The following is a 21965-nucleotide window of genomic DNA, read 5'->3' as shown; positions in this document are numbered from 1 at the left end:
GACCTTAGTAATCTTAAGCCAGGATCCCAAAATGAAATACGTTTAAATGTAATAAAATGCTTTCCAGGAGTTAAAACGAGACCCCGGACGTGTAAGTCTGTAGTTGTCTCATATTGCCCAAATTGTCGTGGACAGTCATCATTAATGACAGGCAAGAGTCCCACATCAGGAAAACTCCACTTAGGAATGTGCCGGGACAAGTTGTTTTTTGTTGATATGAATTAACTGAGGAATATAAAATTTAATAACTGTTGCTGTCAAGCGAGGGTTTCTTACTGTATCGTTTTATTAAATGTATATAACAGATGTGAAGTCAACAATTTAAAGTGGAAATGCACATCTCAGAATGAAACAAACTCCAGTCACTTCATGTTTAGTGACAAATTAATTCCCAGCTACATTGCTTCAGTCATGCTTTTTATGACAAAGCCACTAAAAGAAGAAATGGAAGCAGGTATGGACATCATTGGAAGTCAGGGAACGTTGAGGAGTATGTTTTATACACAGGGGAGGTGAGTAACGCTCATGTCAAAGCAACCTGTAACCCCTGTAACCATTAGAAAGGACGCATGTCATCCAAGCATAAAAATTAAGTCTTACTGATTATAACCGCGCTGAGTTATGGACATTTACAGCTGTATAGCAGTTCGAAGGTAAAAGTGAAATAGCTGGATTTTATTCTATTGGCAAGTAGTATCCATCCCAACTTATTTAGCAGGTGATGTGCAGGAAGCATGCAGTGGCTGTGAAGAAGAATTTGTTATTTTGTAGTATGTGGATTCAGGTTTCTGATGTACAGTTTTGATCTGGTCAGTGCTGTCATTCCATATAGTATTATATAATATAGATGTGACTTAATTCGTTAAAAATTTGATTACTCTTGTGTTTTAAATCACTTTAGGAATTACAGAAAAGGTCATGGATTGTTTACTAAATAATTTATTGACTAAAGGTTTCCTGCTATCAATCATACATTTTAATTTTGCTTATATCCTTTGCTAGTGCACTGTTAGGAAATTCAAGGTTGCTATTAGCAGTGACATTTGGAAGCTATGCATTTTCAATAATGATACTTTACTGACTAACAGAATTCTTTCATTTCTGAAAGAAACTTTTATTTTTTTCAGAAGCAGCCAGTACAAAGACAACTGCAAATTAAACAAGTGATACATGTGGACTTAACATAACTTTATTTTACCTTAACTGACCCAGTGGAAAAAAGGCATTAAACTATTTGAGACATTGTTGTACAGGGTCATTTAGGGGAAAGAAAAAATATGTTGCCAGGCCCATGGGTACTTCATGCAGTTTCATTAATTATTCATTGCTTAAGTTTATTTAGAGTGAATGCAAAAAGCTTTTGAGCTAGGATTTCTTTCAAAACCATCTGGAATAGGTTCATAGGTAGATACTAGGCTATCTGCCCTACGGCATTTATAAGCCTAGCCAGAGTGTATTTGGCTTTCGCCTCCCTATTAGATTAGCCTACTGTGCCTCTGTATAGTAGGCCACAGAAGGTAGCCCTTTAAGATTAGTTTACTGTGCCTCTGTCAAGCAGGGACACAGAACAGATCCCAGGGGTGAATTTGCGATTTCCCATCCATTCGTCCAGATTTCACTTGAAGAGGGTCAGCGAGGGGCTATGTTTAACATGAATTGGGATTCTATTCCAGAGTGAGGGGTGCCTCTGGGAAATGAATCTGTCTCTCCAGCATGTCCTATTTATTTTAGTGCTGAGTCCCTGGAGTGTGTAGCTCTAAGGGATTTGGATTTTTTGAGGTGGAGCATGTCCATTAATTCTGAGTTAGACATGACTTTGTACGTCAGGCATTGATCGCCTCTGAGTAGACAGTAAGCAACTGAGTAGAGCTGGAGTTTCTTTAGTCGAGCTGCATAGGACATCTGTTTGTGGCCCATGATCCTCTTGGTGAGGTAATTTTGGAGTCTCTCCAGTTGCTGCAGGTGTCGGGTAAGGTACATCCCAAAAGGGGCATTGTATTCAATTATGGGCCTGATGAGTGATGAGTAGAGGGGCACAATGACCTCTCTTGATCTAGATGCGAACCCTTTCGTGATAAGGTGGGCTATGTAAAAGGTCTTTCTAACTACTTTGGCAACGTGATTATCAAAGGAGAGATTACTATCTACGTGGGTCCCTAAATCCCTAATTACTTCTTCCTTACTTAATGGATTACCACCTTTGTGGTTAAGCAAATATGTTCAGCCTGGATTTTAGTGTTTTTGGAGAAAACCTATGTAGCTACACAAATCAAAGTTGGAGACTCCAACTTGGAGTAAGATGAAGTATCAGCAAGGGATCTGGTAACACATTACCTTTCTGCAGACCAGCTGTCATTTTAGCGAACTAAGACATGGGACATTTAACAAAAGAGGCACTTGTAGAAATGTTACTTAACTTCTAACTAGCCATATTTAGTGGAACATGCCTTAAGACAATCTTGCTCCAAAGCCTGCGGTAAACGTCACCAATGTCCCTATTTCTTACAGATTGAATTATCTTGAGGATTAGATTATCATCATCTGTTTTTTTTTTAATTCAGAGAAAAACAGCCTCAAACAAAAATTTTACTTGCCAACAACACTGTGAACCATGTTATTTTAATCAGTTTGTTATGACATTCCCATAGCCTTTTTCTCTGATAATTTTGTCCTACCTACATATTCATTCCATTGCTACTTCTGTTTTATCCCTGTTTCCTCTTCTCCAAAGTTTCACACTCTTCTGAAGCCTGACAAGGTAATTGCTACTTTTTTGAAGAGCTAGGAAAGAATGAATCTGTGTACATATTTTTGTATGCACAGAAGACGCTCTAGCTGAGAATCGAACAGTCCCACCAATTCTGGCGCCTAGGGTAATTTTCTTGCTTTAACCAATTTCATTTCAGCAAAGGCTTGAGATTCGCAGAATGTAAGCAGGGTAGTAAGGATGTAAATTTCAACTGCTTTACTTTTTGCTTGATTGACTCCCATGGGTACACATCTTCATTAATTGTCAGTGGCAGTATGACTTAGCCCAGCTAAAATGTATTTGCTGTTGGGAATGTAAGGTTTACCATTCCAAAAGGCTTAGTGTGACTGTAGGCCATAGGAGTGGTCAGTGCATTGCCAGGTGACCCATGCTGGTGAAAGGGAGGTAGTTGTGGCTCATAGCTTGGGTGTTATGTTAACTAGGGAGAGCACTATATGTTGTACCTACAGACCACAACACTGCGGAGCATGTGATGCCTAGACCCTGGCAGTCCTTTAATCAGCAGCATTACTGGAGGTGTAATGAGCCACTACAGGGGTTAGGGGCTGCAAGGGGAAGAAGAGTAATCTGGGGGGGGGGGGGCTGATCTGTCCTATTGTAAATGGAAAGGTATTTTGTTTTTTGACTTACGGAAGATGTACCTTTGGAATGAAAATGTTCATGCATCGTGTAATTACTACCCTGGCATATACTTCCAAGTGATCTGTTCAGAGATCAGCAATATAAAGGGGGCGTGGCACTGGCTTGGTCAGCAGTGTTAATGTAGATGTGGCTTGTTGAGGGGGCAGCAGCAGTCTGGGAGTTGAGTACAAATTTGAAAATCCTGGCTACACCCCTGCTCTAGAGCATATCTCCATCTATCCAGGATCTCCTGAACTACCTGTTTCCTACTCTCACTACAGGTCACAATGTCATCTGCAAACATCATAGTCTACAGGGACCATTTATTTGCTTTATTTGGGAAAACTGTGAAGACTGTGCATAAAGCACGTATTTCTGTCCAGATAGTACTTACTGCAGTATTAAGTTTTCCTTGCATAAATATGTACAAAAGCAAAAATCAACTAGTTTTATGTATTTATTTTTTGTTGTTGTCCAGGTTAGCATGAGAAACTTGTTAATAATTGGTGATGTTGAAACACATCAACATTTTTTTAATCCCAAATCTGACAGTTTTTTTTTTCTTTTGTTCAGTAACATCATTGATAGAGCTGCAGATATTTACTACAAAGGTAGTACTACTAGCCCATCGGATGCTTTAGGTTGTCTATTATTGAATAAGTAGGGTATGTGATGATGGCACACAGTGAGGACATCAGAAAAATTTTCAAACAGATTAGTAAGAAAGCAAGGTATGAGCAACTTGAAGTAACAGAACTAGCTGAGTCTGTTGATGAACGTACCAAGAAAGGTGCTGTCTCTGCTATGTTTGGGGAACAACGAGAGACCCCACAAAGTGTATGTGCAGAAACTGATATTGGCTGTTACATTCAATCAGACAGAATTGATGATTACTGACACAACCATACATCCCTCCAGAGAATTACAACTTCAAAGCTGATGCATCACACAAGAAGCGAGCATTCCGATATAGTTGGTTGTCTCAGTATTCACCGTGGCTTGCATATTCTCCTCTCTTGAAAGGCCCACTCTGCTTAACTTGTGTATTATTTCCTCAGTCAGTTCACCAAGGGTTGCAAGGCAGCTTCATCACTAGTGTGTGCACAAAATATAATGCCTTCAATGAGTCTGCAAGAAATCACATGTAGTCATCATGGCACAAAGGTTCTACTGAAGATGCTGCCAATTTTTTCTGTGCACGACAGAAGCCAGAAACAGCTGTTATTCCACAGCTAGATGCAGCAGTAGCGAAACAAATTGCAGAGAACTGAAAGAAATTGGAACCAATATTATCTACCATTATTTACTGTGCAACCCATGACATTCCTCTTCGTGGAAAAGAAGGCTCTGGTGGAAATTTCTGTGACTTACTAGATTTTCGTATTGAAGCTGGTGACACAATATTAAAACAGCACAGTGAAACAGCTGCAGGAAATGCTCGGTACACATACCATAGTAAAAACAAAATGAGTTGTTGGCAGAATGCGAACACGTACTTTGAAAGGAGATTGTTTGTTCAGCGAGTAGGGCAGTTGGATTTAGTGTATTGGCAGATGAAACTGCAGATATCTCGGGCATTGAGCAGTTGTCACTGGGCATTCGGTTTGTTGATGGTGATTGTATTCGAGAAGAGTTTATGGGTTTTGTTCCCATTGTTGCGAGAGATGCACAGTCTGTATCAAATGTCATTGTCAGTGAATGCATAAAGTATGGTCTAGACTTGGAAAAATTACTCGGACAAGGCTATGATGGCTGATCCATAATGGCAAGCATCCAGAATGGTGTTCAGGCAAAGATTCGTGATAAGTATCCAAAAGCAGCCTTTATCCACTGCGCGTCTCACAGAGTAAACCTTGTAGTCAATGATCTGAATGATGTTCCTGAAATAAGTAGTGCTGTTGGTGTTATCAAGAAGATTATTATTTTTTTTCGTGACAGTCCAAAACGACGAGCATTGGTACCAAATATACTTCTTCTGTGTGAGACACGATGGACTGAGAAATATAAATCCATTCGTGTGTTTAGTCAAAACTTTGAGAAAATATTTGACTGCCTCGCTGATCTTCAGAAGATCACTGCTGGTGAAACCAGACAAAATGCACATATATTACTCAGTGCTTGCTCTTCATGCAAGTTTCTTATTTCTCTCTTCATTATTGCAAATTACTCATCGGTTCTTGAGCCCGTTGCCCAGATGATGCAGTCTGTTCAACTTGATATAATAAAGGCTCAACAACACATCAACAGACTCATTGAAATATTTAAGGAGCACCGTAACCATGCTGAAGAGCACTTTAGGAATGACATTCTCAGTAAGGTAAGATCAATAGCAGATAAACTTGGTACTGAGTTAGTGTTGCCAAGGATTTGCAGTCGACAAACACACCGAGCAAACACAGTAGCCGTGGATTTTGAGAGTTATTACAGAAGTATTTATATTCCCTATCTTGACTCATTAGTTTCTTCACTGATGTCTCGCTTTTCCAGCAGGAACACTGCTCAGTTCAACTTATTTTATCTGCATCCTAAAATGATGCAAAACCTAGAACGTGAAGAATTCTGAAAAGGAATTGCAGTCAGTAATGAACTATATCATATCGACAATTTGGAATTAGAGATGATGAACTGGTTCGACTATTGGCATACTAAGGTTCCAGATATAGCCAAAACAGTGGACTTTGCTGACTTGTTGCAACACTGTGATTTCTTTCCTGCTGCTAAGCAAGCAGTTCTGATTGTGTTGACCTTACCAGCCACTACCTGCATCATTGAACGATCGTTCAGCACTCTGAGACTGGTCAAGACCTGGTTAAGGTGTACAATGAGTGATGATAGACTTTCAGCACTGTGCATGATTAGTGCTCATCGTGAACGTGTCATTCGTGAGAAGAAACAGTTCATCAGTAAAGTTAATGACGCTTTTGGTACCCACAGCAGACGCTTACAATTTATATTTTCACCACAGGAGTCATAGGCCTAAACTGACCATGTAGTTCATTCAGCGTTTTTTTTTTTGCTTTTTAATTGCAGTTACCCACAAAATGTATAATTTCTAAACGAGTTTGATATTAGAATTCCATTGGTCTTATTTCATACTAGAAATCCACAGATGATGAGGTGATTTCAAGCAGGGAGAAAGCAAAACTAATCAATACAAAAAAAACAGCAGCAACAATATTTGAAGACACATACAGTCAAAGGAATCTGGAGATAGAAAACTTGACAATACGGAAAATACAAAGACAAATAGAAAAAAGTAGAAAAGGAGACCGTAACAGAAAAGTTATAGTAGTAGAAACTGAGGTTATGGAGTACCTGCAAAGTGAATGATTCAGTGTAGAAAATATAATTCAGAAAGCATCACAAATCACAACATGACAGATCGATGGACATCCAATTTAAGTGGAAACCAATGGAACGGGAAGCAACTGGTCACACATGCCAATGCCATATGAATATATTTAGGACTTTTCACAGGAAACCCGTATAAACATTCACTTGAAACTGGGCAGCAACAGAAGGAACAGGAAACTGTAACTGTGGAAAGTGTGCAGTCAATGTTGAGGAGTGATACTGTCACTGATAGGCCAATGAGTTCCCATATGTCAGAGCAATGGAGGAAGATGCTATAGAACTTTGTATAGAATGCTCACTGCAATGGAAAGCAAATAATGTGTCCACAGTTTAGAAGAAAATGAGCTAAGAATTGCTTGATTTGGTAGAGAGAGACATTATTAAGATAAATTATAAAAACAGACTTAAGAAGGTCAGCAAAACCCAGAAAGTTAGAAGTTTGATAAAACAAATGAAACAAGTAATTAGGACTGTCCATACAGATTCATGCAATATAACAGAAGTAAACAGGCTATATTACTATGCAGCTAATTTGATAACTGATAAAGTTTTTGTGCCACAAGAACACAGGGTAGTGAGAGAAAGGAAGGTGAGAAATTGAATGCTATCATGGAAGCATGCATCTATAAAGCAATTGAAATGGGGGATGTCACCGTGTCACTGACTATAGAAGAGGGAACAGATTTACAAAAATACTTACAAAGATAGATGTGATAAAGGCAGTATGCAGTTTTAGAACAGCTTAGGATGTGTCATGTACTATCGCAAATAAAGTAAAAATCTCAGCACAGGCAGAATGAGTTAGAACTTAGAAGATACACAGATAAATATAAGGGAAAAGTACAAAATAAGCAATTTATTGATGACCCAACAATTTTTTACAGAGAATTTGGAAATGAGGTAAAAGGAATTGACAAAAGAAACAGATACATTTTAGAGAACTACTTACGAAGATCCTGCACAACATAACAAAGATGCTAAATGGATAGAAGTAAAAGAATAACAAGTTTAAAGGGACAAGATATGAAATGGGATGACTTAACAGCCAGAGAGATTAACACAAAGTCAAATCCTATAATTGGAAAACCCCAGGCCCAGATGCAGTACGTAACTTCTGCCTAAAAGTATTAACATCTTTGCACGAAGATTTATCCACAAGTAAGAACTATGTATATACGCACCCCGAACAGACACCAACCGAACTAAGAGGAGGAAAAACAATGCTCCTACTTAACAGTAAACTTGCATGCTACCCTAAACCAATAACTTTCCTTGGTTCCGAGGATGTATAAACTCTGCACTGGAACTGATGCTAAGAGAGTTTATAGTCATTTAGAAGAAAACTCAATTATGGCAGTAGAACAAATGGGCAATACAGATGGTCATATGGAACAAAGGATCATTTATTAAAGTCATACTAGAGAATTGTAAAAGAGGCAAGAATCTAAGTAGGGCATGGACTGACTTCAAAAAAGCATCTGATAGTATCCCACACATTCAAGGATAAGACTGCTTAAAAATGTATAACATACACTTTACACTGATCGACTACATTACAGTGATGATGATGAAACGGTGGCAGACCTCTTTGCAATTAAGCTATGATAAAGGACAAATTTTTATTCCAGGGATAAAAATTAAATGGGGAAAATTCCGGGGTGACTGTCCCCACTGCTATTCTTTCTTGCCCTATAATTTGGCTCCTAGAAACCAACAGTGTAAAGACCTCTCATCTTCTCTTTGTCGATGATGCAAAACTGTATAGCTTATCATAGGAAGACCTGAAAGCACAACGGCAAGTTGTCAAAACTTTTTTCAGATGATAACAGAATGACATGACCATTTGGTCTTGATACATGTGCAAAAGCAACCTTCAAAGCAGGACAATTGCAGCATCAAGAAAACATCAATTTGTGACATGAATGTGATATGAAAGAACTTCAGCAAGTGGGAGTGTATAACTATTTGACAATAGATGAAGGATCAATAAAACATGAACAAATGCAAATAAAACTTCGTAAGGAGTATTTTGGAACACTTAAATTAAAATCAGCATTGAGCTCTAAGAACAAAATTCAAGCTGTAACTCAATTAGTTCTTCCTCTCCCAAATTACAGTTGTGAGATGATTGGCCCCAAAACGTGTTGGATCGATTAAACAGGAAAACAAAAAGGATGCTTCATGCTCTCCAAATGATTTATAAAAAAAAATCAGTGCATACCAACATTATATATTCCCCCTTCTGAAGGAGGGATGGGCCTCCTTGAAATTGATTGCATGTACAGATCTGCAATCCTGGGATGCACACATCTGACCTCACAAGACTCAACATACTGAAAGTTTTGAGACATGATTAGAATAACTATTGGTTTTGTTCACATTTTTGCGAAAGATGCACACACTATATATTCATTGACAATGACATTTGATACAAATTACGGCCTAGACATGGACAAGTTACATGGACAAGGCTATGATGGCTGCTTCATAATGGCAAGCATCCAGTGTTCAAGCAAAGATTCGTGAAAAGTATCCAAAAGCAGCCTTTACAAGGTTTAGTTTGAGAAGCACAGCACAGTGGATAGTCAGTGTGATCTGAATGATGGTCCTGAAATATGTAGTGCTGTTGACGTTATCAAGATTCATTTTTATTTTCTGTGACAGTCCAAAATGATGAGCATTGGTACCAAATATGCCTCTTCTGTGGAGACATGATGGACCGGGAAATATAAATCCATTCATGTGTTTAGTCAAAAGTCTGATAAAATATTTGACTGCCTGGCTGATCTTCAGAAGAGCACTGTCAGTGCCAGACAAAAAGCACATACAGTATTTTACTCGATGCTTGCTCTTCATGCATATTTCTTATTTCTCATTCCATTATTGCAAATTACTCAACGGTTCTTGAGCCCATTGCCCAGATGTTGCAATCTGTTCAACTTGGTAAAGGCTGAACAACATATCAACAGTCTCAATGAAATAGACCACATAAGGAATGACAATCTCAGTAAGGCAAGAATCAAGATCACTAGCAGATACAGCCATGAGTAAACTGTTTATATGCGCACCCAGAACAGACACAAATCTAGCTAATGAGAAAAAAATGCTCCTACTTAAGCCTGAACCTGCAAACATCCCTGAAAATTATAGGCCAATAACTTGCCTCCTGACACCGTATAAACTGCACACTGGAATTTATGCTGACTGAGTTTATAGTCATTTAGAAGAAAGCTCAATTATGGCAATAGAACAAAAGGGCAGTAAAAGAAAGTCATATGGAATAAAAAATCATTTATTGTTAAAGTCATAGTAGAGAATTGTAAAACAGGCAAGAATCTAAGTACAACATGGATTGACTACAAAAACATTTGATAGTATCACATTCATGTATAAAAGAGCACTTTAAAATGTATAACGTACACTTTACACTGATCGATTACATGACAGTGACCATGAAACAGTGGCAGAGCACTTTGCAATTAAGCCATGACGAAGGACAAATTATTATTTCAGGGATAAAACTTCAATTGGGAATACTCCAGGGTGACTCTGTCACTGCTGCTACTCTGTTTTGTCCTATAATGTGGCTCCTAGAAAGCAACAGTGTGTAAAGACCTCTCATCTTCTCTTTGTCAATGATTTAAAACTGTAGAGCTCAGAAGAGGAACTGAAAGCACAACTGCAAGTCAGACGATATAAGAGTGTCATTTATTCTTCATAAATGTGTAAAACAAACCTTTAAAGCAGGAAAACTGCAGCACCAAGAAAACATCAGTTTGGTACAAGAATGTGATATAAAACAACTTCAGCAAGAGGGAGTGTACAAATATTTGGGAATGGGAACTGATAATCGATCAACAATAAAACATGAGCAAATGCAAATCAAACTTACTAAGGAATACTTTAGATGACTTAAATTAATCCTGAAAACAGCATTTACATCTAGGAACACAATCCAAGCTATAAACCAATTTTCTCTTCCTGTCCTAACTTAATTTTGTGTGTTTGACCTTAATGTGTTGCACAGATCATATAAGAAAAAAAGGATGCTTCTTACTCACCAAATGATTTATAAAAAAATCACTGCATATCAAGATTATATATTTTCCACATTCTGAAGAAGGGATATTCCTCTTTGAAATTGATTACATGTACAGATCTGCAATCATGGGACTCCACACATCTGCTGACCTCACAAATGTAGTGAAAGTTTTGAAAAATGAGAATAAATCTAAGATACATGACTTCTCTGCTTTTCCCTGCTTAGGCTTGCAGAAGCATATCGGCATCAAGCAGAAATGGAAATCAAACCAGAAGTAGATAAAAATCGGGCAGCAACTGAATGTACCAAGAAACAAAAGAATACAAGGTGATGGACCAAATGAGAAGACGAAAAAATGTAGAAAATGCATAAATATAGTTGCAAGTATAGAACACTTCTGGAAGAACCTCATGCTAATCAGGAACAAAAGCAGGAATGGTCAAGGCGAGGTGAATTCAAACCAAGAGATGAAAGGTCAATGTTGGCGGCACAAGATAGTGGACTATCATGTACACATTGGTTTACAATGTCCATTGCACATGTGGGAGAAACAGACAAATGTAGGTTTTGTAAAACAGAACTGGAAACAGTTGAAGTTGAACACCTCGTTGATGGTTGCAACATACTAACGGTAGGACACTGTATACTGACAAGCATAATAATGTGGCAAGACTGTTGCATTGGGCATTGTGCAAACATTATGGTATTGAAGTGACTGAAAAACACTGGAAACATGAGCTGCAATTTAACCATCATAGAAAATGCTAAAGCCTACATCACATGGGATCATCCTCAATTACCAGCAGCTCAAAAGACAGATGCTAGAAAACCAGATATTAGTGGTCCAAGAGAAGAAGACAAAAGTAGCATTGATCATTGAACTCTCCACACCCACTGACTACAATGTGTTATGTGCAGACTGAGACACAAAGTCAGACTCATACTATATCAGGATTTGCAGGCAGAAATTAGAGCAGTGTGGAAGAAAGATACCCAGGCAGTTCCAGTAGTAGTAGTAGTAGTAGTAGTAGTAGGAGCAATGGGTCTTATTAAAAAAGAATATACATTCGTATTTAGACATGTTACCAATGCATGTAACTCCATACGAATTGCAGGAGGACTGATGAGTCATTACTGGGCACATTCATTGCAGGTACTCTGAAGAGCACTTTGGCAGACATCAAAGATTAACACAGTACTGATTTCGTGAACTTTAATCGTACTTTGATTTAGGAATGCAGTACATTCCTGTCACGGTGCTAGAAACCCAAATGATTTGCTCTATCCACATTCTAAGGAGGGACTACAAGGTAGGTAGGGAGATTTATGTGTGTCATACCTGTCAAATGTATAGATTTTCAGTGTCCAGATTTCTGCTTTATATTTTTAGTCTGTTCCTCATAAAAATCTTTTTTTTTTTTGGTACAAATCACTGGGATGATGAGCTAATCATTAAAGTTAATAAATAATGACATGCATTTCAGTTTCAGACTTCATATCATTCAGAAAATGCATTCTAACACAAATCCTTTTATTCGAGCAACTTTCTCAATGTGTTCCCAGTTTTGGGCCTTACACATTACTTGTGCTATGACATGAGATTGACAGGTAGGGGTGTGTATCAGAGGAAGGTAGTATACCCCATGGGCCGTGCCTCAGCTATCCAGGTTTTTGCAGAACGTCCAGATTTTTGCCTCATATTCCACCTGAAAAGGATTGCAGTTGCTAATTAGTGACAGACATTTTCAGTTTTACGTACTTCTTCAGCTATGTTAGAAACCTGGGCGGAAACCCTCAGATATGCTCAGAGTTAGTTCACAACAACAAAAAATACACTGAACCCACAGATATGGCCAACATTCTGGCTGACAGGTTCAGTGCAAATTTCTCCCCTCCCTCACCCCCAAAAGAAGAAATACTTATCCCAGCTGAATGTAATCTCCCTGTCATCTCAGATGTCCAAGTGAGAACCGCCCTCAACAAAGCTAAAAACACAGCATCAATGGGACCTGACAGTATCCCGGGTTGCGTGCTACGTGAACTCCAAGAGGAGCTAAACCCACACATAAAAATGCTATTTAACCTTAGCCTTACTACAGGATATGTACCTGAACACTGGCGTACAACAACAGTGGTCCCACTCCACAAAGGGGGTACCTCTACAGACCCTGGGAACGACCGTCCCATAAGCTTAACCAGCCTGGTCTGCAAAGCTATGGAAAGAATCATTATGGAACTCATAAACAGAGACATTGGGGACCTACAGACACTTGACCCCACCCAGTTCGGCTTTGTAAAGGGCAGATCCTGCCTTTTGAACCTGGTTGACTTTTTCGAAACAGTCACTAGAACCACTGATGAGGGCAAAGCAGTCCATACAGCCTACCTGGACTTGGCTAAGGCCTTCGACACAATACCCCACTCAGGCATCATAGATAAGCTCAACAGCTTAAACGTACACCCTTATGTCACTAGATGGGTTGCAAACTGGCTAAAGGACAGAACCCATAAAGTTAAAATCGCTGGAGCAATGTCAGACTCAAAGCCAGTCACAAGTGGTGTCCCACAGGGATCTGTCCTGGGTCCCCTCTTGTTCGGCATTTATTTCTCAGATGTTAAAGCAAAAATGGGAGGGTTGTGGCTGACAAAGTTTGCAGATGACTGCAAACTAGGCACCATAGTCGATACACCAGCGGACACATACATCCTACAAAAAGGCCTCACAGAAATGGACAACTGGTGCCGGAGTCATGGCCTTAAACTAAATGCCAAAAAATGTATAGTCATCCCCTTTGGGAAAAACAAAGTACCCACAAATTATCACATAGACAGCAACCCACTGAGTACGGAAAAAGTAATCAGTGACCTAGGGACCCAAGTCGACAGCGACCTCTCATTTGACACCCACGTTGCCAAAGTGGTTAGAAAAACATTCTACCTTGCACACCTTATCATGAAGGGATTCACATCCAGATCCAAGGATGTCATTGTACCCCTATACTCCTCCCTCATCAGACCCATGATTGAGTACAATGCCCCATTTGGTATGTACCTCACCCGGCATTTGCAACAGCTGGAGAGACCACAAAAGTACCTCACCAAGAGGATCAAGGGTTTCCAACATATGTCTTCTTCTGCCATACTAAAGAAACTCCAGCTCTATTCAGTAGCATACCGCCTGCTCAGAGGTGATCTCTGCCTGACGTACAAGGCCATGTCCAATCAGGAACTGATGGACATGCTCCACCTCAAAAAATCCAAATTCATCAGGACCACGAGAGCTAAAGACGTAAACCTCGGCACAAGTATGAATAGGACATGCTAGAGGGATAGATTCATAACCCAGAGGCTTCCCATGCTCTGGAACAAGATCCCAGTTCTTGTTAGGCAGAGCCCCTCACTGACCCTCTTCAAGAGAAATCTTGATGAGTGGATGGGAGATCGTAAGTTTACCCCAGGGGTCACATCTGTGTCACTACTAGACAGGGGCACAGTAAACTAATTCTATTATATAAGGGGACCTTCACTGTGTCACTACTAGACAGAGGCACAGTATTCTAAATCTATTCTGTGCATTTTTGTACCATTTCATGGGGTGGCGAAAGCCACATCACTATGGCTAGGCTTACAAATGCCCCAGGGCAGATAGCCTAGTACTAAACTATGAAACTATATCCTTTAGAAAAAATACTTACTAACACAAATCCTGTTGTTATTCTAGCAACTTAACTTTATAAGTTCATCAGAGCAATATTTTTAATCTGTCCCTGTTTATTTTAGGCTTTGTCCAGATTTCTTTTACTAACAGGTTAAGTGTGTGTGTCTGAAATGACCTACTTAGAGTTAGCAGGTGGAATTTATTTTCAAGGAATTGAGAGCTTCAAGGGAAGAGAAATTTACTGCTGCTCATCATGCTAGGTTTGTAAAAATGTGCAAATGTTTAGCAAATGGTATCATTGTAGTATAGAATTTTAAAGCAGTGTTAGTAGCACAGCAGGTAGCATACTTGCATCTTGATACATAGGGCTGTAGCTTCTACTCCCACAGCATGTAAATGTGTATTTTAAGGGGCTGAGGTGCTGCAGTCCTGTCCTGAGTATGTCCCTTTGGTGCCTAGTAACTATGAACCTCGTTTTCAGCTTGTCACAGATTCCCTGTTGCAATATACCAGCTTACCATTTCTTTTAACGTAACATAGACAATTTATTCTTCTAGGGCAATGGGCACTACATTTGTAGATGAAACACTGAAATATATGTTTTATAGCAACAATCTCTTCATTAGTTTCAGATCTTTTTAATGTGGAATTCAGATGACTTCTGCAGACTGCAGAGATTGTGCATATGGACTAATATCGGTGGATTATAATGATAGAAGTTTGAGTGGCCTTTTATGTTTGAAATGTTCTGACCTAGACAGTTTGTCATTACTGGTTCATATGTTTTGAATTGTTTCACTGCTTACTGGAAAATGCTCAAAACTGTACATTTAAAATACACTCTAACAGGTGGTGTAGGTGCTGTACAAGGGATATAATTCAATTATCAGGAACATGAATCACTATACTTTTGCATGGGCCTAAAAATGTGTGCATTTGATATGCTTTGAAAACAGCCCAAAGGTAAACTTAACCTGCCACTGCCCAGATGCATTCTCTTTGAATGTGGGTTTCAATGCTGTTTCAATCAATGTGAGTTTCAAAAGCAGAGAAGTTTTAATGCTAAGTCTGTTTTCATTGCAAGACTGTTGCTTTGTTTAGCAAATGCGAAATGCGTGCCTCAGTGTTTCTGCTATAAAATTTGAAATAAAAGTTGTAAATTAAATCCAAATATCTGTAATCATTGTAGAAGTAAAACATAAGACAGTATGCATACTGATAGATTTGAACAGTGTCTGTGGCAAATGGGGAGAAATAGCCAAGTAATGGGACACTGGAATGGCTGTGTGTGTATGTGGGGGGCTGCATGGGGGAGGGGCTGTGGGGGGAGGGGCGGGGCTCTGGGTTTTGCACCCCCTGCAAAAAATCCTGCGAGCTCCCTTGTTCACAAACCTACTGACCTGGAAGGAAAAGTTAGGACTCACTGGACTACAATATTAGCTATTCTGCAGAGAACATGAGCATGTGTTAATGTGTTTGAAAAATAAAGAAATGGGCAAAAATAAAATCTTTGCTAATATAAAAAATTGTTTTTATAATAAGGATGGTCCATAGAAGCTGCTTCTTGTCTTACTTGTTTTATACAGAGCTGGAAGATAGACTGGACCATACAGGTCCACCTTCAAATATGACCAGGTTATATAGAAGCTAAAATACACAATAAAGCAGTTACAAAGCATTAAAAGTAGCACTGTAAAAGAAGCAATAAACAGTCAAAAACAGAAATTAAACTTTAAACAAATACAATAATATTGCAATATGTGAATAAATATAAAACCTTAAAAATTCATCCACAATGACTGGCTACCTGCAGATGTCACAAAATGGAGGAATGATGGACCAGTACGCCAACTGATGGCCTTTTTTCCATACAGATGTGTGTGATATGAGTGTGAAACAGCTACTGGTGCATTCATTGCTGACCTGGGTTCATAAGACTTTTTTGGGTACTCCAGTTATGTGTATACGAGTGCACAAACACACAGATGCATGCGTACATGCATATGTATATAATGTCATGGGTTTCTTTAGCACTTACTTCACTATGTGCTGATATAGTGGTGTTCCACTGTATACATTTGATCACTTTGCAGTTTGGTAACTTTTGGTGTTAGGCTTCCTCTTCTGTAATTTCAACACAGCAGGGTCATTTTCCTACTGTTCTTCAATCCTGGAGTTAGTAAAGACACTAAGCAGAGTTGGGGGGGGGGGGTACTGCCCTGTAAAGAAAATGCAAATAGTGTGTCAGTGGGTACAAGGAATGGCACAGAGTTTGATGGGTTGAGCTTTAAGTCTTGGCATGTGTGATGATTTGTCTCAATGTAAGGGTATACATAAATCCCACACACACAATTGTATAGTCATGAATTCATGAACATACAGCTAAAACAGCATTAACAGATGGTTATTAAGAAAGTGATACCCCCTACAGCTACTTAATTTCTACAACCTTGTGCTATAATATTGCAAAGAAACCCGCATCATCAAATGCAAATATACATAAAAGATGTGCCTGTTTTTTTCGACAGACCAGCATAATACCGAGGAGAGGAAGCACAGTGTGACTAGTTAAGCTTATACAACTAGGTTATGCTACTGCACAAAATGCAATGGGCTTGACATTCCAATAGCTTTTTAACTAAATATACATAATGCTATATCTGTTTTAAGGATTCATTCTTTGCCAACCCACAAGACTCAGGCACTCCCTGCATGGTCTGCTCAATTTCCCTAGGCAACACAAGTGTCTACCCTTCCCATTTCTCTTACCCAATTTTCACCTTCTGACTAAGGTGCTAAGACCTCTTTTATGCAGTGCTCAATGAAGATGAATGCTTCCTCAGGTTGCTTCCTCTAATAAGAAGTTAAAAATCACTTAATACTTAATTTAAATTGGTTATTTCAATGTTGTTTTGGTGAGCCATTCAGTAAATGTGTAGTCCTCTTGGCTAGTAATGAGAAAACTGGACTGTGTAGTGGAATTGGGATATTATGAATGTTAAGGGTGGTTGCAAGATGGAATGCAACCACTATGTGTTCCACTTGTACACTGCTTTAAGTAAACCTGATATAATTTTACTTAGTACTGGTGAAACGCACAAAGTTTAAGCTATGTATGTTTGAACAGAACAAATGCTTTTCTGTCCTTGAATTTTTTTGTTGAATGCTGTTTTTGCAAAAATGGTACATTCAACTTTTCTTTATATTTGAACAAATGTCTTAATATAAGTACCAGTGATGTTCATAAAAATGATTAAAATGTGAGGAATGAAATATGGATAATGATCAACTAAAGAAGTGATTATGTAAAGGCATGGATTGGGTCACACAGTTCAGGGAGAATGACCAAGACATGAATTCACATCGTAATTCAGGGGCTTCTATTAGAAAGAAACAGTATTTTTTTAAGTTAAATGGTTGTAGCATGTATTATACCAGGTTAAGTCATTCAGTCAGATGGTCTAAGCAATACTTAACTTCAAGGGGCCTATGAATTCACTTAGTCATGCAGAATTGATAAGGTAATACAGGATGTTTTGGCATCTTTATATGCATTCTTACATTACATATCAGCAGTAGTCATAGTGATTTACTGACTAGATGAAATGTTTATAATGGTGACATGCTGAGACAGATGGTTTAAAGAAATACTAAATCTCCCTGGCAACTGCTTGCAATCTTGATGGGTTGTGAAGGGGATGACAAGGTCAAAGTATAGGCATAATGACAGCAGGTGGAATACAAGAATCTTGTAAACCTGAATACAAAGACTGATCAGGTGAATGGAATAGATGTTTTTCTTAAGTTATATGTATTGTGCTGGGCACAGATGCAAACCAGTAATGAAAGGAAGATTGGTCCAAATTCTGCAGGAAGGCTTATGCAGGAGATTATAAGATGATCAAGGGTCAGTGTGCGTGGAGTGGAATGGGGAAGATGAAGATGGGTATATGGCACACAATGTTATGGATACTGTGATGCCCCTACACTGGCCCAGTAATCAAGGAGAGTCAATCCTCACCAATGGCAACACTGAGGGACATATACACTGGGAGGATGCAAGTACACACATAGTAAAGTACAATTTCCCCTAAGAGCACACCGAGATCACAGTCAGTCTGGGGCTGATTTCTCCCTCTTTCTCTAGATCCCCAATAAGACACCCCACTGTCACAGCTATAGAGTTAAGATCTCAGCTAAGTGGCCAAGCTAAGACCTTCAGCACCCTCTCTGTCCAACCAGTGCTTCATGTCTCTGCCCAAGTAGCTGACACACAGACAGACACACAAACACACATTGAGATTTGATTGATATACAAACAGACACACACACACCCCTGGGAAAGGCTGGTGCAGGTTTACTAGTTATGCCCCTTCTGCCCAGACTATAAGGTAGTACCAGCTGCCATCAGCCACCCTCACTTATCAGCTACTATAAGGTCCTTACAAAGGGTGTCCAGTCCGACTGTGTAATGTTACTATTAATCCAAATGGTAGTCTGTCCAAGTCTTGCAAGGCTATTTAGGAGTGGCCTGTACGGTGTCACCAAATCCACATGCAAGTACTCTAACAGCTTAAATATGTCACACAAATATAGGTTTAAATATATTTAATAATAAAAGAACAAAACAATACTCAGTAAACAAACACAGTTACTTCAGAGTTCAAAATTACAGGAAATATTTTAAAACAACACTACAGGACAGTCTCAAATAAATACAGAAAACATCTAAACTAATCTTTACTATATTCCTGTCTATATTTAAAAGAGATACATAATTGTCGCTGTGGTATGGCGGTAGCATTGTTACCTCACAGCAAGAGGTTCTCCCATTCAATTCTCGGTGTGGCTTGGGAGTGCCTTCTGTGTGGAGTCTGCATGTCCTCCCCGTGGTTGGGTAATGTTCGAAAGACATGTGTGCGTAAATGGGCATGCCCTCGTTGAAGGTTGGGCATTGAGCTGGCACCTCGGCGTTTCGTAAAAATCTACTGCCAATCATTAGCGGACCGGAGTTCCACTGTGGCGAGCCCTTACCAGGAAAAAGCCGAAAGACAAACAACAACTATGCCCTGAATCTTACTTACAAGCAAGTGCAGATGTGATGATGATGATGGATGTTTCCAGGTTAAAGACAAAATACAAAATGCTCATCAGTCTCTCTGAGAGAGTTCTTAAATTAATATCAAACATTACTGCTGGGTTAGCCTGGATGACATCACTTTTTGTGACCTAACTTCAGTTCCCAGGCTAAACCAGAAACTAATAGAGTTTTTACATCCTTGTGTGAGAAATACATTTCTCTCAGTTGTTTGCTCAGAACTGTGTAGCTACTAGGAAGTCGTAAAGCAATAGAAAACTTTACATTTTAAACTTAGTAATTACTTTTCTTTCCATACAATAGAAAAACTTCTAGCTCTAGACATTGTGTCTGTTTCTGCAATGAAACTAACTTTTATAGCACAATCGTAAAGCACTTAATTTCAACTTATTTCTTGAAGTTTTGTAAGTTAATCTTCTATGTTCCAGCAGGGTATGCTGTGGTTACAGTCTTGAAGCTCAGTACATAACATACAGTTCTGTATAAATCATATCAATATTCACAAAAGACATAGAAATATTTGCAAAATTCCATATAGCTGGGCTGGTAGTGTCACAGATATAATAATCTGTACACACAGAGAGGGTTTATAGGAGTGAGGTGCAGACAGCCATGCTGATATAGACAGAATACAACTAACAGCAGTAGTTAAGATGTTGAAGAAAAAGGTAAGTACAGTAGTGTAAGTCAGAATTGCCATAAAAGTGGATGTTCTAACTAATCACTGTTGTAGTAGCCTGATCTGTTAGGGTTATATCCTGCTAAGGATTTGACCAACCAGACAGCTTTTTGAAGCTTAAGGTGGAGCACGGTTTCAGTAGTAGAAGCTATTTGAGTAGACTACCATAGCTTAGAAAAATAGGGAGGAAAAAATATTTATGAACCCATAAACTGAAGAAAAATGGTCCGAGAAGAACTAGCTCTGATCCTGAAAAAGGAATCCTGAATGAGGTGCTTTGTAAAAGCCTGGACAGAAGATCAAGATGCCACCTCTAGAAAACTTTTAGAATCTACTCCATTCCAAAAAGCCAGAGAAGAAGCCAAAGCCCTGGCAAAGTAAGCTTTAACCTTGCTTGCAACTGACTTGCTAAGGTGGGAATAGCAGCAGAAATAGCATGGGCCAACCATTACAAACTGTCTTCTTATCACTGATTGTCCCATACATTACCTTCTTAATAAAGAATAGCTGATCGACCTTCCAGAAGGTTTTTGCTATTTCCAAATGGTATCTTAAAGTGCCAAGTGCTGACATAATAAAAAAAAAAAAAAAAACATAAAAAATGCAGGAGAAGAGTGAATCTCTAACATCATTCTTGAAGTTTTCCCTGTATAAAAGGCAGGACAAAAATCACAACGGGCAATATAAACTATCCAACTAGGCTCACACTTGAAATGCCCTTTAACTTTAAATTTGTGCCTTTTAATATAAACAGTATCACCCACTCATATAAAATGGCACTGCCTACAACATAGGTTCATAGGTAGGTACTAGGCTATCAGCCCTAGGGCCTATACAAGCCTAGCCAAAAAAGTACCCTGGCTTTCGCCAATCAAGAAAATTATTTTCCTGTGTCCCTGTCAAGCAGAGCCACAGATGTGATCCCCGGGGTGAATTTCCCATTTCCCATCCAATCATCAAGATTTTTCTTGAAGAGTGCTAATGAGGAGCTTTGTTTGATATAGATAGGTAGTTTGTTCCAGAGTATGGTAAGTCTCCGGGACAGGAATCTATCTCTCCAGCATGTTCTGTTTATTGTGGTGACAAGGTCTAGGTCCCTAGAGTGTGTAGCTCGGAGGGATTGGGATTTCTTTAAGTGGAGCATGTCCAACAGCTCTGGGTTGGACATAGCTTTGTATGTTAGGCAGAGATTGCCTCTGAGTAAGCTGGAGCTTTTTTGAGACAGTCTGCGTAGGGCATCTGTTTCAGGCCGGTAATCCTCTTTGTGAGGTATTTCTGCAGCCTTTCCAGTTGTTGTAGATGTATTTTGCGGTACATACCAAAAGGGGTGTTGCACTCTATAATGGGTCTAATGAGTGATGAGAGGAACAATGACCTCTTTTTTCCTGGATGAAAAACCTTTTGTGATGAGGTGTGCCATGTAGAAGGATTTCCTGACTACTGTGGGGATGTGATAATCAAAGGAGAGACTACTGTCCACCTGTGTCCCAAGGTCTCTTATCACACTTTCGGTGTTAAGTAGACTACCACCTATGTGGTAGCTCATGGGTACAGAGGTTTTACCAAAGGGGATGACAATGCACTTTTTGGCATTGAGCTTGAGGCCATGGCTTTGACACCAGGCATCTGTCTCAGTGAGGTCCTTTTGTAGGATGTCCACATCATTAGAAGTTTCAGTTATGGCTCCTAGTTTGCAGTCATCTGCAAACTTCGTTAGCAAAAGACCTTCTGTGTTAGCCTGTA

At 39.1% G+C, this 21965-nt stretch overlaps 1 protein-coding gene across 2 annotated transcripts in view; it reads right to left on the bottom strand.

Moving 5' to 3' along the window:
- XRCC4 (X-ray repair cross complementing 4) overlaps positions 1–21965 on the bottom strand; it is a 3243137-nt gene that overhangs the window by 2841835 nt on the left and 379337 nt on the right. The window contains exon 1 of one of the 2 annotated variants that reach the window (XM_044064257.1): positions 16484–16643. The exons of the other annotated variant lie outside the window; for it this stretch is intronic. The gene's annotated coding sequence lies outside the window, so the exon portion shown is untranslated. Of the gene's footprint in view, positions 1–16483; positions 16644–21965 lie in introns of those variants that run through there. 2 annotated transcript variants of the gene reach the window in all.

The sequence above is a fragment of the Protopterus annectens genome, chromosome 2.part2 (genome assembly GCF_019279795.1).
Source record: "Protopterus annectens isolate FY-2018-M chromosome 2.part2, PAN1.0, whole genome shotgun sequence".
Lineage (NCBI taxonomy): Eukaryota > Metazoa > Chordata > Ceratodontiformes > Protopteridae > Protopterus > Protopterus annectens.
This window is presented reverse-complemented; position numbering and strand designations above follow the sequence as displayed.